The sequence below is a fragment of the Eumetopias jubatus genome, unplaced genomic scaffold (assembly GCF_037043125.1).
Source record: "Eumetopias jubatus isolate StellerSeaLion01/CBP00866 unplaced genomic scaffold, mEumJub1_p1.0 scaffold_4, whole genome shotgun sequence".
Lineage (NCBI taxonomy): Eukaryota > Metazoa > Chordata > Mammalia > Carnivora > Otariidae > Eumetopias > Eumetopias jubatus.
In genome coordinates this window covers 163,043,467-163,062,246 of record NW_028274810.1, presented here as the reverse complement: position 1 = coordinate 163,062,246, position 18,780 = coordinate 163,043,467, and the positions used below count along the sequence as shown (strand labels likewise).

The following is an 18,780-nucleotide window of genomic DNA, read 5'->3' as shown; positions in this document are numbered from 1 at the left end:
AAGGAAGGAAGGAAGGAAGGAAGGAAGGAAGGAAGGAAAGAAAGAAAGAAAGAAAGAAAGAAAGAAAGAAAGAAAGAAAGAAAGAAAGAAAGAAAGAAAGAAAGAAAGAAAGAAAGAAAAAGAAAGAAAAGAGCAAGAAAGAATGAAAGGGGAAGAGGAATAAAATGGAAGAGGATGGTAGCGAGAGAGAAGAGGAAAGGAGAAATATATGAGTAAAAATACTGTATTTTGTTGAACTCCAGTCTCTGGTGCATAAGCAACATGTTCCAAGAAATGTGCAGAGGGAGACATACAGGCAAGGGAATAATCATCTCTAAGACAACCATGTGGTTTTGATACCACAAAGCAAAGAATGTTTGTGGGGGAGAAAGGAAATGGTAACTCACTCACAATATGGATGTTGATATGGATTAATCTATCACTTTAGCTGAAATGCTCACTTTTCTACCTCCTACTCTCTTCTCAACCACTGAAACCACTCTTGTCATTGTTGCCAACAACAACGTCTGTCTTGCCAAATCCAATATTTTAGTCTCAGTATTCAGTTTACTCCACTCTGCAGAAGCAATTGATGAAATTGATCACATTTTCTGCCTCAAAACTCTTCTTTGCATGACTTCTAGAACATTATATTTGCTTGGATTTTATTCTACCTCCACCTATCCCTTCTCCACCTTCATTTGGTAATTTTCATATTTTCTCCCACTTCTCCCCCTGAGCTTTGGCCAAATACATCCAAATAAGTGTTCAATGTATTTCTACTAGGATGTTTAATAAAGTCTCAAATTTAACATGTCTTCAACATCATGATTTTCTCTTCCTACCCCTTTCTCCACTTCAACAAATGGCATCGCTATTAGCTCAGTCACTAAAGCCAAAAACCTTATGACCATCACTGATTTTTTTTCTCCCTTTCAAAATGGATCCAAAATGCAATCAGTTCTTACCACTTATACTGGTTAATTCTTGTCCAAGCTACATTATTTTTCCTTAGTGAGGTAGTAGTCTTTTTACTGGTCTCCCTGTCTTTGTTATAGTGGCCAACTAGATATTCTCAAAAAGCAGTGAGATCTTTAATTTTTTTTAATTTTTTAAAAAGATTTATTTATTTATTTGAGATAGAGAGAAAGAGAGTGTGTAGGTGGTCATGCAGAGGCAGAAAATCTTCAGGAAGACTTCCCACTGAGCAGGGAGATCAATGTAGGGCTCCATCTCACAACCCATGAGATCATGACCTGAGCCAAAACCAAGAGTTGGATGTTAACTGGCTGAGCCACCCAGGGGCCCTTGCAGTCAGATCTTTTAGATCATAAAAAGAGAGCATGTCTCTTCTCTCTTAAAAATTCTCCAGTGGTTTCTTGTTCTATATATAAGGAGCTTGAAAAGCGCAACTGCATTCTAACAACAAGTACAGACTGAGCAGACTGAAAAACCAACTCTTCTTGAATCCACAAAAGAAAGGAGGACACAGGACAAACCACTGTCCCCCAAGTGGAGAGGAAGGTGACTACAAGTCATCACAGCTTACCTAAAAAGAGACTCACAAGCAGAAACCACTGTGCAAACCAATGCTAAGGTAAGGTAATCCAAAATATTACTAACAAATTACTGGAGTCTCAACGTGGACAACTCTGAATGTGAGAAACTCTATGGGGACCCAATCATAAGGACTCTCTGCCCAATACTGTGAAATTTACCTTTAGGAGCTCAACCAGTCTCCCGAAGTAAATATTGAAGTTAAATCCCTTTGTGTTTTTAAAGAAGAGGGAAAGAACCATTTTGAAATACACTATAGAACTCTCTTCTTAATAAGGCCTGCCTTGAGGGGAAGCTAATTAACCAAACCTAAATTGATTAGATTTTATCAGAGGCTAACTGACCTGGGAGAGGGAAAATACCAACTTTAGCTAGTTGGAGCCATTGCGTTTCACCTTTAGGGAGAGGGGAAAAAAAAGAGAGAGAGAGAAACTCTTGTGAAGTTCACAGTCCAGAAACATAGGCTTCCTAAAAGACTGAAACCTAATCGTAGAACCATAGAATGGCTCCCCTTTCCCAAACTTGACCTTCCCCTTCCCCCAAACTTGACCTCCACATTACTAAGTCCTGTTTACAGCAGTTAATTTTATCCAGTACTTGATGTCCACTTTTAAAGAAAATTATAGGGTATGCCAAAAAGACAAAAAATATAAGTTGAAGAGACAGAACAAACATCAGAAACAGACATGGCAGGGATATTGTAATTATCATATGAGAAATTTTAAAAAATTATGAATAATACACCAAAGATTCTAGAGAATAAGGTAGACAGCATACAAGACAAGATAAGCAATGTAAGCAAAGAGATAGAAATCCTGAGAACAGAATAGCAATACTAAAAACAAAAACATGTAACAGAAATAATGACTTTGATAGTTATATTAGTAGACTGGACACAACTGAAGAGAGAATCTCAGAACTAGATGACATATAAAAGAATCACTCAAAACTGAAGCAAATGCTAAGCAAAATAAGTGAGTCAGAGAAAGACATGTATCATATGACCTCACCAATATGAGGAATTCTTAATCTCAGGAAACATACTGAGGGTGGCTGGAGTGGTGGGGGGTGGGAGGGATGGGGTGGCTGGGTGATAGACATTGGGGAGGGTATGTGCTATGGTGAATGCTGTGAATTGTGCAAGACTGTTGAATCACAGATCTGTACCTCTGAAACAAATAATACAATATATGTTAAAAAAAAAAGAAGAAGAAGAAGAAGATAGCAGGAAGGGAGGAACGAAGGGGGGGAAATTGGAGGGGGAGACGAACCATGAGAGACGTTGGACTCTGAAAAACAAACTGAGTGTTCTAGAGGGGAGGAGGGTGGGAGGATGGGTTAGCCTGGTGATGGGTATTAAAGAGGGCACGTTCTGCATGGAGCGCTGGGTGTTATATGCAAACAATGACTCATGGAACACTACATCAAAAACTAATGATGTAATGTATGGTGATTAACATAACATAATAATGAAAAATAAAAACAAAACAAAAAAGAAAAAGAAAACTGAAGCAAAAGAATAAAGAGGAAAAAGACAATATACAAGAACTGTGCGACAAATACAAAAGATGTAATGTAGATAATGGGAATATCAGGAGGAGAAAAAAAAGAAACAGAAGAAATATTTGAAACAATAACGACTGAGAATTTCTGTAAATTTGTGACAGACACCAATTCACAGATCCAGGAAGCTAGGTGAACAACAAACAGGATAAGTGCCAAAACAAACAAACAGAAAACACTACACCTAGGCTTATTATTTTTAAACTACAAATACAGGGTGCCTGGGTGGCTCAGTCGGTTAAGCATCTGCCTTTGGCTCAGGTCATGATCCAAGGGTCCTGGGATCGAGTCCCACATCGAGCTCCCTGCTCTGTGGGGAGCCTGCTTCTCCCTCTCCTCCCCACTTGTGCTCTCTCTCTCTCTCACTATCTCTGTCTCTCTCTCTCTCTCAAATAAATAAAATCTAAAAAAAAAAAAAAAAAAACTACAAATACAAAGAAAAAATCCTGAAAGGAGTCAAAGGCAAAAAACATCTACCTATAGAGGAGAAAAGATATGAATTATATCCAACTGCTCCTTAAAAACCAGGCTAGCAAGAAGAGAATGGAGTGAAATATTTAAAGTGTTGGGACACCTGGGTGGCTCAGTCAGTTAAATGTCTGCCTTCAGCTCAGGTCATGATCCCAGGGTCCTGGAATCGAGTCCCATATCAGGCTCCTTGCTCAGCAGGGAGCCTGCTTCTCCTTCTGCCTGCCACTCCCCTTGCTTATGCTCATGCCCTCTCTCCCTCTCTGACAAATAAATAAATAAAATCTTTTAAAAAATATTGAAAGTGTTGAGAGAAAAAACAAACGCCAACCTAGAATTCTATACCTTACAAAATTATCCTTCGAAAGTGAAAGAGAAATAGACTTTATCAGGCATACAAAACTTGAAGGAATTTGCTGCCAGGAGTCCTACCTTGCAAAAATGTTAAAAGAAGTTTTTTAGAGAGAAGAAAAATTATATAGGTCAAAAATTCAGATTTACATAAAATAAAAAGAGCAGTGAAGAAGGAATCAGTGAAAGTAAAATAGCTATTTAATTTTTCTTATTCTTCACTTATCTAGCAGATAATAGTTTATTCAAAACAGTACTAATGATGCATTTAATTGTATATGCTTATCTATCTACCTATCTATCTATCTATCTACATACCTATGCTTATGAATGCTTATTTAAAAGTGAAGTAAATGACAACAATGATAAAAGGAACAGGAGGGGGCAGGGGGCACCTGGGTGGCTCAGTTGGTTAAGTGTCTGCCTTCAGCTCAGGTCATGATCTCAGGGTCAGGCTCCCTGCTCAGCTGGGGTCTGCTTCTCCCTCTCCCTCTGTGCCTGCTCATGTGCTCTCTCTCTGTCTCTCTCTTTCAAATAAATAAATAAAATCTTAAAAAAAAATGAAAACAAAAATAAAAAATAAAAGGAACAGGAAAGGAATTGCGATTATTTTGTTATTATAAAGTATGAAAAATGAATTTGGATTAGCTGACATTTTGTGTGTGTGTGTTGCAAACTCTAGAGCATTCCCCAAAAAAGTAAAAAAAAAAAGAAGTATAATTGATATGCTGATAAACACTAATATGTTATAAAAGGAGAAAAGAAGGAATAATATAAAATGCTCAATTAAAACTACAAAAGGCAGAAAAATAGTGGAAGACAAAACAGAAACAAAGAAAGGGCAACAAATAGAAAACAGTAAGAAATGTGGTACTATTAATCCAAAGATATATAAATCACTCTAAATATCAATAATCTAAATGTATCAATTAAAAGACAGAGATAGAATGGATAAAAAAAATAATAACTACATATTGTCTACAAGAAATCCACTTAAAATAAAAGACACTTATAGACTAAAGGTAATTGGATAAAGAAAATTTTACTGTTAACATTATCAAAAGAAAACAGGAATAGATATATTAATTTCAGACTTCAAAGCAGGAAAACTTTTAAGTGGCAAAGAAGGGTGTTACATAATCATAAAGGGATTATTCTTAAAGAGAACATAACATCCTTAATACGTATGCCTTTAAGAACAGTGTCAAACTATGTGAGGCTAAAACCATTAGAATTGCAAGGAGAAATAGATGAATCCACTTTCATTATTGGAAGGACTTCAGTACCACTCTATTAGAAATGAGCAGATCCAGGAGGCAGAAAATCAGTATGAACATAGTTGAACTCAATGATTTACCTTCATATGCCTGTTAGAATTGTCAAAATGCAAACACTGAAAACACCAAAGGGTGGTGAGGATGTGCAGGAACAGGATGTCTTCTACATTGCTGATAGGAATGAAATACATTGCAGCCACTTTGGAAGACAGTTTCTTGGTTTCTTAAAAGACTAAGCCTACTTGGGTATGATCTAGCAACCATGCTCCTTGGTATTTACCCAAAGGAGATCAAAACTCATATTTACACAAAAACCTGCACAAGGATGCTTATACTATCTTTATTCATAATTGCCCAAACTTGGAAGCAACCAAGATGTTCTTTAGTAGGTGAATGAAGGGGGGGAATCGGAGGGGGAGACGGACCATGAGAGACGATGGACTCTGAGAAACAAACTGAGGGTTGTAGAGGGGAGTGGGGAGGGGGGATGGGTTAGCCCGGTGATGGGTATTAAAGAGGGCAGGTATTGAATGGAGCACTGGGTGTCATATGCGAACAATGAATCATGGAACACTACATCAAAAACTAACGATATAATGTATGGTGATTAACATAACATAATAAAATAAAATTTAAAAAAGAAAAAACAAATGGGGAACATCCAGACAATGGACTCAATAGTGAAAGACATGAACTACCAAGCCATGAAAAAACATGAAGAAACCTTAAATGTACATTATTAAGTGGAAGTAGCTGATCTTAAAAGAGTATATACTCTATGATTCAAGTATATGACATTCTGGAAAAGGCAACTCTATGGAGTTAGCAAAAAATCAGTGGTTTTCAGGTGTTGGAGACAGGGGAGATTTGTATAGGTGAGACACAAAGGATTTCCAGGGCAGTGAAAATACTCTGTGGGATACCATCATGATGGGCACATGTCATTATACATTTACTCAATTCTATAGAATGTACACCAAGTGTGAACCCTGGTATAAACTATGGAGTTTGGGCGATTATGATGGGTCAATATAGGTTCATCAATTGTGACAAATGTACCAATTTGGTGAGGAATGTTGATAATGGGGAGGCTATGTATAGGATGGTCCTCGACTTAGATGATTTCTTGATTTTACAATGGTAAGAAAGTGATACATATTTACTAATAACCATACTTCGAATTTTGAGTTTGGATCTTTTCCCGGGCTAGGCAGTATGATCTTTCATGATGCTGGACAGTGGCAGCCAGCCATGGCTCCCAGCCAACCACGTGATCACAAGGGTGAACTACCGATACACTTACGACCATTCTATACCCAGTACAGTCTTCAATAAGTTACATGAGATATTCAGCACTTTATTATAAAATAGTCTTTGTTTTAGATGACTTTGCCCAACTTTAGGCTAATGTAAGTGTTCTGAGCACATTTAAGGCAGGCTAGGCTAAGCTATGATGTTGGGTAAGTTAGGTATATTAAATGCATTTTCAGAGGCACCTGGGTGGTTCAGTCAGTTAAGCAGCTGCCTTTGGCTCAGGTCATGATCCCAGAGTCCTGGGATCCCGACTCCCTGCTCAGTGGGAAGCCTGCTTCTGCTCCTCCTCCCTGCTCATGCTCTCCCTCTCTCTCTTAAATAAATAAAATAGTTTTAAAAAATTTAAAGAATGCATTTTCAATGTACAATTTGCCAATTTATGATAGGGTTTTTTTGTACATAACCCATCATAAGTCAAGGAAGACCAGAATGTGGGGGGTAGGGAGTACAGGGGAAATTTCTGTACCTTCTTCTCAGTTTTGCTATGAACCTTACACAGCTCTAAAAAAATAAAGACAATAAAATTAAAGCAAAATAGAACAACAAAAATCCCTCCAATGGTTTCTCGGCTACTAAAAATAACACTTAAACACCTGACCACTGTTTTTGAGGCCCTACAAGATCAATTCTCTACTCAATTTGATTCTTATAACTCTTTCTCTCCCTTCCTCTCCTCCATCTATATTGATCGTGTTTTTCAAATTCAGCGAACATTTTTGCTTAGAACTGAACAGACAGGGCAAATACTCTGAGTTCTGTGCTTGAGACAGCCTCTGTTTTGACCTTCTTCTGGTCATACCCCACTTCAAAGGGCCAGAAGTCCATGGTATACTCACCTCTTCTGGACTGTGTTGTTTATCAGACCTGGAATTTTCTGTCCTTTTGGGGCCTATTTGGCAGATCTGTCCTCCAGAGGGCAGATTGCCTCACATGTGTTAACCCACCCCACCACAGGTGTTTATGGGTACAACCATGGACTGGTGATGGCCAAGGGGTTGCTGTTCTTCTGGGTTGGGGTTGCGGACAGCACTTTAACCCACAGACTATGGTGTCCATAAGGAGGAACGTAAGGTCCCTCACAGTACAGAGTGGGGAAAAAAGAAAGGCAGACTGTGGGCCTAGGGTCTGGAACCAAAGTCTAGCTCTCCCTGCATAGGCACATTCCTGCATGATAATGCAAGATGTCTAGAATTTTAAATTTAATGTGACTCTCCAGGTTTTCATGGAGATGTATTCGTCAAAGATGTAGGTGGTACGTTTTTTTATTTACCTATTGTTTAGTTTTAGTGTTGTTTTGAAAATAACTTATAGATAGAAATGCTGAAAATAAACAAAGTATATTATTTGGTAAAATAAATACCTGACTGGCTCTTAAACATGGCTTTTTCTCCTCTACATTGTCAGAAGAATTACTCATTACTACTAATTTCTTGACAGGATTTTTATTATTTTACATAATTTATATTACTAGAAATATTTATGAATTCTAAAAGTATAACTGCATATAATATTTTTACTCTTTTAGTTGACCAAAGTTCAATTCACAATAAGTTGATTTTTTTAAAATGAGAAGCTAAGAAAAATTATGGAATGCTTAATAATAAAGTATGACAATTTGGAAAGTTAGTCATTTCTTTCTTTTGTGCACAGACATTAAAACTAAGTGAACATTGGTGAAACTCATAAAAACAAGCAAAGAAATCAGTGCAACAAATTAATATATTGTAGACCATTTTCCACACCTGTATGGAATATTTTCCCCATGTCCTCATTATATATTATAACCTTATTTTGAGAAATTTGCTGACTTTAAGATAAATGACCTTATGCTACTTCATAGTGAACATCAGAAATTATGTGTGTAGTAATGTTCACCTTTTAATATTTTTTTTTACTAATGAGAAAAATTATTTATTTCTGCTCCTTTCATACAGCTTATTGTGCACAAAAACAGTCTTACATACATATCTGAATAATGTACTGTCACGCACTCTGTTTAAAGGCAAAGCACCATAGGTAAAGCTGATCATCTGTGCAAAGTTCTCAGCTTTTGGGATCTTGCTTCCTGATTTTTTACATTCATTTTTCAAAGTTGGAAATGTCATCTCAAAAAAATGTTAAGGGGGCTGTAAAAAATAATCACTTTATTCAATATTACAGTTGTAGAAATGGAGTATATTTTAAGAAATGAAAAACTAAGAAGAAAATGTCACTTAACATCATTGGTACATCAGTATAGGCCAGCAGGAAAAAATACTGTGATAAGCTTGTCTCTTTGATACCAAGCATTCTAGTTCAAGCTTTAATATGCTTCCGATTTTTCACTAGATGCTTCTTTTCTGCTGTTTCACTCTTTTCCCATATTTCACATCAGAGGATGGGTACAGCCTTTAAAAAGTTCATTAACAGGAGCAAATCCAATATCCACTGATTTCTTCTCAAAAGGCATTTTTTAACCCATCAGATAGCCCGGCAGTTTCATTCTCATGAATACTCTAGCCATGAAAAAACTCAATAGGACACACACGAATCCAATGAATAGAAGAAGAAATCTATTGAGTTGTGAAATGTTTGGTGCATTCCCTCGGTCCAGGATTATAAAACCTAAACCTCCCATTGTAAACAGAAAGCTGGATGCAAGTCCTTCCATAATATACTGTCCATTTACTCTGTAGGCCAAGAAAGCTACTGGTCTCTGATGTCCACGTTCATCGGTCATAGAACCAACACTTGGAGGCTCAACAATAACATCATAAATTATTCCTCCGGTGATGAGGAAGTAAGACACCACCATCAGAGCGTACACCGTCATGGCCGACGGCATGTGCACCCAGGGCGGTTTCTTCAGCTTCAGGTTGGGGCATTCGAGTACTAAGAACGGGACGCGGTACAAAGTCTCCACGCTTGCGGCGGCAGGGGCTTCTGCAGATCTCAAGCCACCTTTTAATATTTTTGACTCTGGGTAAAATTATAATCCATGGGCTTTTCTAATTTTCCTATAAGTTCAACCATGCAATTTTTTTCTCAAGGAAAATTAACCCTAACAATTGATAAAGTGCTCACAACTGAAATATACTTAATATATCCTAAACTGTTATGCTGTCATTTCTTTATGGATATTTAGATTTGCATACACAAAACCAATGTTTTGGTAACAGCACCAAGTATTTCATATGTAAGACATTATTCACAGTATGTTTCCTGTTATTTTGCATAGCATTATTCTTTGTGAAAATATTGTTTTGGCCTCAGGAGAAATATTGCAATTGAATGCACAGCAATATATTTTTGGTATGAAGCCATGGTACTATGGTTTAATTTTTTTAAAATTACCCTGGCAGTCAAGTCAACAGAGCTAAGGTACGAGAGAGAGTCAGAGAGAGCGGGAAAGGGGAAAAGAGGAATAAATTATAGAGTACATAAGCAATTTCATTTTATTCTTAAATCTGACAGTCAATTTGTTAATAGATATAAGAAGCTAACTTTTTTAAAAAAAATATTACTTGGCCTTCTACGTGGCATGTGTCTTTTACATAAATTACCTGTAGTTTATATATTGGAAGTGTAAACTATAAAATGGATGTTGAAAATTAAGTGATTGCTTCTTTGTAAGATAATTTCACCTTAATGGTGTATATTGTTGTGAGTTTAATGATAATAACTATAGAACTCTTATTAGTTCTTTTCAGGTTTTTTTTTTAATATTTTATTTATTTATTTGACAGAGAGAGACACAGCGAGAGCGGGAACACAAGTAGGGCGAGTGGGAGAGGGAGAAGCAGGCCTCCCGCGGAGCAGGGAGCCCGATGTGGGGCTCGATCCCAGGACCCTGGGACCATGACCTGAGCCGAAGGCAGACGCTTTAACGACGGAGCCACCCAGGCGCCCAGTTCTTTCCAAGTTTTAATTTTTCTTTAGAGAAAGAAACCTGTCATTGTCAGTAAAGAGAAGTTATAAACTACTGTTTTACCTTTCCCAATCCCAAGCTTCCATGTATTTTCACATAACATTTACATTAATGTGCGTGTACATGTCTTAGTATGGCCAAACTCCTCTATTCATAACCACCTCTCTGTCCCACCGTTTCTGTGTTCCCTTAGTGTCTGGTAAATTGCCTTGGGTTCACTAATAATGGAATAATGGAATACATATTTGTTGAATAAACATGTCCTGGGCCAAAAAGTCAAAATCCTTTAAATAATTAAACTGGCTTAAATGTCAAAACATTTTAAGCACGTCTGATTGTGCATATATACAGACATCTGGCAAAATTATTCTTTATAAAAATCTTAGATGTCTCAAGATCTTGATGTGTTTCGACAAGTAAGCAATGAATGTGATTCTATTTTTGCTTTATATCAAAATGACACAGGTACATTGTCTTGTCGTAAAGATCAATAGTGCCTGGGCGCCTTTTTGTAAAATTTGCGGTAACAATTTCAACTTGTTTCTGAAAGGATACATTTCCATAATGGACTCTCCATACATTTGCAAACACCCACTGACTGTATGGTCAAGCCTCTCTCCCAACGTGTTTGCCGTATCTGCATTTTCTTTGGGTTCAGTTCTTAACACAGTCCTATTGCTTCCACGTGAAATGTTTTCTTTGAAGTCAGCGGAAGCTCTGCGTGTGGGAGAGATTCATGGAGTGTGGAGAGAGATGAGAATTGCAAATGTGATTCTGAAACATCATAAAAAACATGCTTATTCAAAATTTAAACAACTAAGCTTATAGCTGATATATAATGTCAATGCATTTATATTCCAAAACCTCCAACATGACTTGATTCTTTGTTTTGCTTGCAGTGATTGTTTCTAATACCTTTAGGATATAAAATTGTAAATGTCAGCAACAACCTCAGTGAGTTTCTATGTCCTTGTTTATGAGACTGCGCAAGCAGCAATATTTTAGCATCACATATACACCTCAAACCTATCATGACTCCAAATATCTAAGCTTTTCTTCTTATACCCCTCCATTTTTCCTCTCTACTATTGTATTGCTATTGCTCCTTCCTGAACATTCCCCTCTCGCCCATCTTAACAGCTATCCCTCTATTTGTCTTCTTTTTTACAGGCGACAAACTTGAGGATACCAGTAGTCCTTACCTCCGAAGCCTCTCCTCTCATATTCTTGAACCCACTCCTACTGTCATCCCCACCAATCCACTTGTCTTTAACAAAGACTTCAGTGACCTCCACACTACTCAGTCCTCATTTAATTGCTTGATGACCCACTCTTTCTTGAAACACTTTCTTACTTAGCTTTTTTGTTAAACTTTTTTTTTCATCGCTTGGCCATTCAGGACACTCTCACCATGCTGTTTCTTCCTCACCTCTCTGTTCTCTGTGTGTTGTGCTCTAGGGCTCAGTCCTTAGTTTTCCTCTTCTTTTTTCTACCTACATTTATCCTCTGGTGGATTTCATATGGTCTTCTACTTTTAGCTTGCTTAAGGGCAGATTATTCCCAAATTTTATTTCCAGCCCCAGTCTCTCCAGATTTGTATAGCTGACTGTACATAGACATCTTAAACTGAACAGCTCAAAAATGAACTCCTTGTCTTCGTCTTAACCACCCCTTAAAAACCTGCTTCTCTGTTGTTTTCCCCACCTCAAGCAGATAAACATCATCCTTCCAAATGTTCCAGCCCTAAATCTAAGAACCATCATGAACTTTTTCCAGCTCCCCATTCTATCCTTGAACAACATCAGAGTTTTACCTTCAAAATGTATTTGTAATCTGACTACTTCAAACCTCTTCCATTGCTACCACTCTGTTCCAAACCAGCATTGTCTCTTTCTTGGATTTCTATCATTGCCTCCTTACTGTTTTCCTGATTCCATGACCACCACCCTTCAGTCTATTCTCCACATAGATGTCAAAACAATCTCATTAAAATTAAAAAAAAAAAAAAACTATCATCCCTCTCATCAGAACTCCCCAATATTTGATGTACTCACAAGGGGCCTACCAGGTTCCACATGTTCTGTCCATCCAGCTTCTTCTGAGACCTGATATCCCACCACTCTTTGCTCACTCCCTCCGGTCAGTCTGGCCCCTGGGAGCTTGTTGAACATGACTGCCAAGCACCAGCCTCAGGATTTTTAGACTATTTTCCTCTGCCTGAAACAGTTTCCCCCAAGATTTGTACACAGTTCACTTCTTCACTTCTTTTAGTTATTCATTTATATGTCTCCTTGGCAATGCCTTTCTCGGTACCTTATTTAAATTTCATACCCTCCCCTTCCCCCAGCATAATACCTCAACATTACCCTTTCCTGTTTTGTTTTTCCTTAGCACATAGAGTAGTCTCCTCTTACCCGTAGGGGATACATTCCGAGACCCCCAGTGGATGCCTGAAGCCATGGATCATACCAAACCCTATATATACTATGTTTTTCCCTCTACATACATATACCAATGATAAAGTTTAATTTATGAATGAAGTACATACGAAATTAACAACATAATAATAAAATAGACCAGTTATAAATGTAATAAAAGTTATGTGATTGTGGTCTTTCCCTTTCAAAATATCTTACTGTACTGTACTCACCCTTCTTGTGATGATGTGAGATGTTAAAATGCCTACGTGATGAGATGACGTGAGGGGAATGACATAGACATCATGAGATAGCGTTAGGCTGCTACTGACCTTCTGACCATATGTCGGAAGGAGGATCATCTACTTTTGGACCATGGTTGGCTGCAGGTAATTGAAATCTCAGAAAATGAAACTGCACAGGGACTGCTCTACTTCTCATAACTTTATATATATATATATACGTAAAATCTCATTATATATGAGATTTCATATATAATATATGATATAGTATATGTATATAATTGGTTTATCTTTTTTATTCATAGTCTCCCCACATCAGATCTAAGTTATATGGAAACAGACAGAGATTTTTGTTTGTCTTATTCCCAACTATATTCTCATCACATAGAACACTGCCTGAATACATTGTTGTTGAATGAATGAAAAGACCTCCAATTAGATCAAATCACCCGGTAGATAATTTTATTTTGTAAACTATTTGATTGAAAGTTGCGGAGCAATAAAGTGCTTGTTTTTGAAAATTTTCTTTCACTAATCTGTGATTTTAGTCATTTTACCCTTTCTTTTTGACAACATTCTCTTTATGTTGGTAATAATCTTTTTTTTTTTTTTTGAAAGCCTTTTGTGTCTGAGAGTGATTCATAGAAATGGTAGTGTTCCCAGGTAGTGCTACGAATGTGGCCTATTATATTCTCCATAGTAGCTCTTTTCGTATTCAAAATTCCATATGATGACAGAGATTCTTATAAGATCTAACAATAATTTTTGGTTACTTAGACAAAGATACAAGTTTCTTTAGGTTTCTGAACAAATTTCCTTAAGCAAATATTAAAAGTTTAAAATTAATATAGTTATAAACATCACTATATGAAGGATTATTTTTCCCAGAATATTATTTGATATTAATGGATAACTTGGACTCAAACATGTTTTGGTTAAAACTCTCTGTTAGCCACTTAATAGCTGTGGAGTTTAGATATTTAAACTGAGTATCAGGTAGTTTTACCTACTATGTGTATAATTCACACCCACAGGAAACTGCATGTTTTATAAATTTACATTTCAAGATTTAGTACATCACCATGATCCCAGAAGACCCCCATCTCTCCTAATATCTAGCTCCATTGATTCCCCAGTAGTATCCAATATCCTGAAATTTTACACCACAGATTCTCACTGCTTGTATTGGAGTTTTATAGAAATTGAATCATATGAAAAACTTTAGATTTTTTTAAATTCTTTCACTCCGTATTATGTTTCTGAGATTTATACATGTAGTAATGTCGACTGTGGTTTATTTACTTAATTGTTATATACAGTTTTTCACTGTAAGACGAGGTCACAATTTATTTAATGCCTTTATTTTCGGTGGCCATTTGGGTGTTTTCATTTTGGGCCTATTATAACAATTGCTGTAGGAACACTTTTATACATGACTCACAGTTGTATATGTTTCTACTGATTTATAACTACGATTTTAAGTAGGTTTAGAATATATGTGTGTGGAGTTAAATATGACTGTACAGATTGTTTCATCTATTCTTCAACCTTGTTTTCTTCAGACTTTTAAAAGTGCCACCATTCGACCTGTGTATTGACTAGTGTTGATTTGCATCTCTTTGATTGTTAATCAGCATATTTTTATGCTGTTGATCTTTTGTGAAATGCCTGTTCAGGTGGTTTGCCCATTTATAATATTGAATTGCTGGTGAATACAATATTGATTTGTAGGAGTTATTAGTACACTTAGGATATCAATTGCTTGTTTGATAAATGTATTTGAATATCTTCTTCACTCATTGGCTTGCATTTTCATAATCTTAACGTTGCACTTGGATAAAAAAAATTCTAAATTTTAATATTTTACAATTCAAAATTATTTTCCCTTATGGTTAGTACTGCGTACTCTGTTTATAAAATCTTGGTTAACTTTAAAGTTAGTAACAATACTGTGATTCACTCTGGAAGCTTTTATTTGGATTTTACTTATTTATTTTTATTTTTTACATTCAAATCCAAAATGCACCTGGAGTTAGTATCTTATCTGTGATATGTTGCAAAGATCAAGTTTTTTTTTCTCACATAGGTATTCAATGAGCTCAGAACAAATTGTTGTGAAGATCTGAGCATTACCTTTTCCATAAATCAAATGTCTATCTATGTGTGAGTCTTTTTGCATAATCTCTTCTGTTTCACTGACGTCCTTTTCAATCTTATCACCAATGCCATGCTCTCTTAATAGCTCTAACATTAAAATAAATCATCAGGTAGAATCTGTCCTCTTCTCTTCTTGAAGTCTTCAGGAGTGTCTTAACTATCCATAGCCATGTTCATCTGCACATACATTTATATATGTTTTTCTTTCAGTTTCAGGTCCCATATGACATCCATGTACCATGTTAAATAGGTAGTAGGATGATCAAGGCTATTTATTGCTCTGAGCATAAACCTAGCCTTGTTCGCAGTAGGACACAGCAGCATATAGATAGCAGTTGAAACCAGAAGAATGAGGTATGTCGAGAGGGAAAAGAAGCAGGAGAGTATAAGAACCTGTTGATGACTAACACTGAAGGGGCAGGAAGAAAATCCTCAATATGCAACCAGAAAGGTAAAAGCAGGAGTCAGAATTGTCACTGAAAATGAAGACCGGGAGCATTTTAAGAAGAGAATTGCCATAGTCTCAACTGATAAATACCATGTTAGATAAATATTGCAAGTGTAATTGGTGTTCTTAGCAAAAGCCATGTCCATAGTTGCTGGATTCCAATGGGTTTGGCAGTCAGTGGGAGAGAATGGCCTGGAATCAGTAAGTGTGAACAAATGCAACCAAATATGGGGCAATTAGATTAATACTCAGTGCTGAAGAGATAGTGGTATTTGCAATATATATATTTTTAGGTTGTATGAAAGACCTACTCTTTAGAACATTTTTTACAGTTTTTCTTAAATCTTAAATTTTAAAGAATAGCAGTACCATCCAAACAATTCTTGAAGTTCCCATAAAAACTCTATTATCTGATATTAGGGCAGTAGTTAGTCTGACCTAAAAAAGGATCAATTAAAGCAGCAAAACAGAAATGATACATATGTACATTGAACAGTTTTAATTTAAAACATGCATAGATGTATTGATTTATCAACCTTTTGATATGAGACCAATCTTCTTTTAGTCTAGTTCTGCTTATACACAGTTCTGAGCTGTTACTCTTGCATAAACTACCAATGATGCATTAACTATGAGCATTATTATCAGTTTGTTTTTAAAAAATTTTTTTGTTTCAAGTTTTTATTTAAATTCCAGTTAGTTAACATACAGTGTAATATTAGTTTTAGGAGTAGAATTTAGTGTTTCATCACTTACATACAACACCGTGTTCATCACAACACTGGGTTCAACACTTGTTCATCACAACAAGTGCCCTCCTTAATACCCATCACCATTTAACCCATTTCCCTGCCCACCTCCCTTCCACTAACCCTCAGTTTGTTCTCTATAGTTAAGAGTCTGTTTTATGGTTTTCCGCTCTCTTATTTTTCCCCCTATGTTCATCTGTTTCATTTCTTAAATTCCACATATGAATGAAATCATATGATATTTGTCTTTCTCTGACTTATTTTGCTTAGCACACTAGCTCCCATCCACATTGCTGCAAATGGCAAGAATTCATTCTTTTTTATGGCCAAGTAATATTCCATTGTATATATACACACAATGGTTTACATATATATATATTCACACACATATATATACACATATATATACAATGTAATGTATCTATATTACAATGTGTAAATATACATATATAAAGATGTATATGTAATATATATTACAATATGTGTGTGTGTGTATATATATATATATATATATATATATATATATATATATATATGTCAACTTCTTTATCCATTCATCAGTCGATGGGCATTTGGGCTCTCTTTAAAGTGGAACAAGAATTTAGACACATATAAAGCAATTTTAGTCCTTTATGATATATCAGTTTTTTTTATTATTTTTTTGTTCACATCTAATTTGACAGTAATAATTTTTTAGTTAATAACCTATATTGAATTATTTCAAGCCATTCAACTTAGGTTTCAAACATCCCACTCTAATTTCACATTTATGTAGCATTAGTCTGTTTGGTATTCAAATTAAATTATATCATAGATAACTACTAAAATTGTCATAAGAAATATTAAAAAATGTATAACCAATTTTTAGTAAGCATTAAGTTTCAGGTTGCCCAGGCAAACAAGAAAGTGGCTAACATGTTGCAAACATGAAGCATGCCTAGACCATGAGTCAATATGCACAAAGAGGGAGCAAAGAATCTTTGGTGATCCAATCAGTCTATTCAAAGGGAGTTTAGTTGAAAGACCGTTTACTTAAAGTAATTAACATATACATCTTTATTATATGACAGTATATTTCTTTTTATTCTATTTATTATGAAAAAGAGAAGCTCACTGTGGTGGACCATAAGAGAGTGTGTTTAAAGAAATAGGGAATAGGAAAACAACATATCAGAGTTATGGGCTCTCTGTACAAAGTTTGATGACAGTGGTATATCCAACCCTGGAACAGACTCAAAACATAATCATTGAGGGCGCCTGGGTGGCTCAGTTGGTTAAGCGACTGCCTTTGGCTCAGGTCATGATCCTGGAGTCCCTGGATCGAGTCCCACATCGGGCTCCCTGCTCAGCAGGGAGTCTGCTTCTCCCTCTGACCCTCTTCCCTCTCATGCTCTCTATCTCTCATTCTCTCTCTCTCAAATAAATAAATAAAATCTTAAAAAAAAAAAAACATAATCATTGATACGCCAATGACATCCAAGTCTTTATCTCTTAGTCCTAACCTATCTCCAGAACACCTGATCCATATATTGGACTATGTTTTTCGACATTCTTTCTGTATGATCTCTAACAGGTATATGAAAACCAATGAGATCAAAAGAGAACTTCTGATTTCTCTTCTATCCCAAACCTACTGTCTCATAGGAAGTCCTGTTGATTTAGTTTTTCCATGCTTTTCCTATATCCACTCTTCCACAAACCTCAGTAACACTATCTTCAAAATAGAGCCCACTTACTTCTTATTTTCATTACTACCACACGAGTTTAAGCCACCATCCTTTATAGCCTAATTTATGAGATGTATTATTTCCCTAAGTCCTCTAATGGATTCCTTTCACAATAAAACCAACTCCTCACTAGCCGTAAAAAGCCTATACTATCTGGCTCCTCACTCTCAAATTCCTTCCTTTTCCTCCCTAACTGGCTATTATGCTTCAGCCACTTTAGCCTTATTTTATGTAGATATTTTGTTTATTGTATAAACAAGGTATTCATTTTCTACTGGTTAACTAAAAAACCAAGTCACTTTCTAAAGTCATTCACCAAATTCCTATTTATTATATAAGAGAAACTGAACCTGAATGAGCAAGATAATAGCACTGTCACCTAGGCTAAATTGTTCTCTTAGTCTTGATTTCAAAGGGAGTATAACTCTATAAAGGTCTATATTTCATAAACCATGAAAATAAAATCGGTTCTTCTACATAGCGGCCAACTGCCAGATACGCAGTGAGAATCTACTGGGACATATAAAACAGGAGGTGGATTCAAAGTTGTACATAGGTAGAGAAACCATGTAATTGATCATCCTAAAATGGACACTTGAGATTGAAAGGAAGAACCATTAATAA

General features: G+C 36.1%; 1 pseudogene; it reads right to left on the bottom strand.

Moving 5' to 3' along the window:
* Positions 1-8,739: 8,739 nt before the first annotated feature.
* LOC114213741 (oligosaccharyltransferase complex subunit OSTC pseudogene) lies at positions 8,740-12,876 on the bottom strand (annotated as a pseudogene).
* Between the last annotated feature and the right edge of the window lie 5,904 nt (positions 12,877-18,780).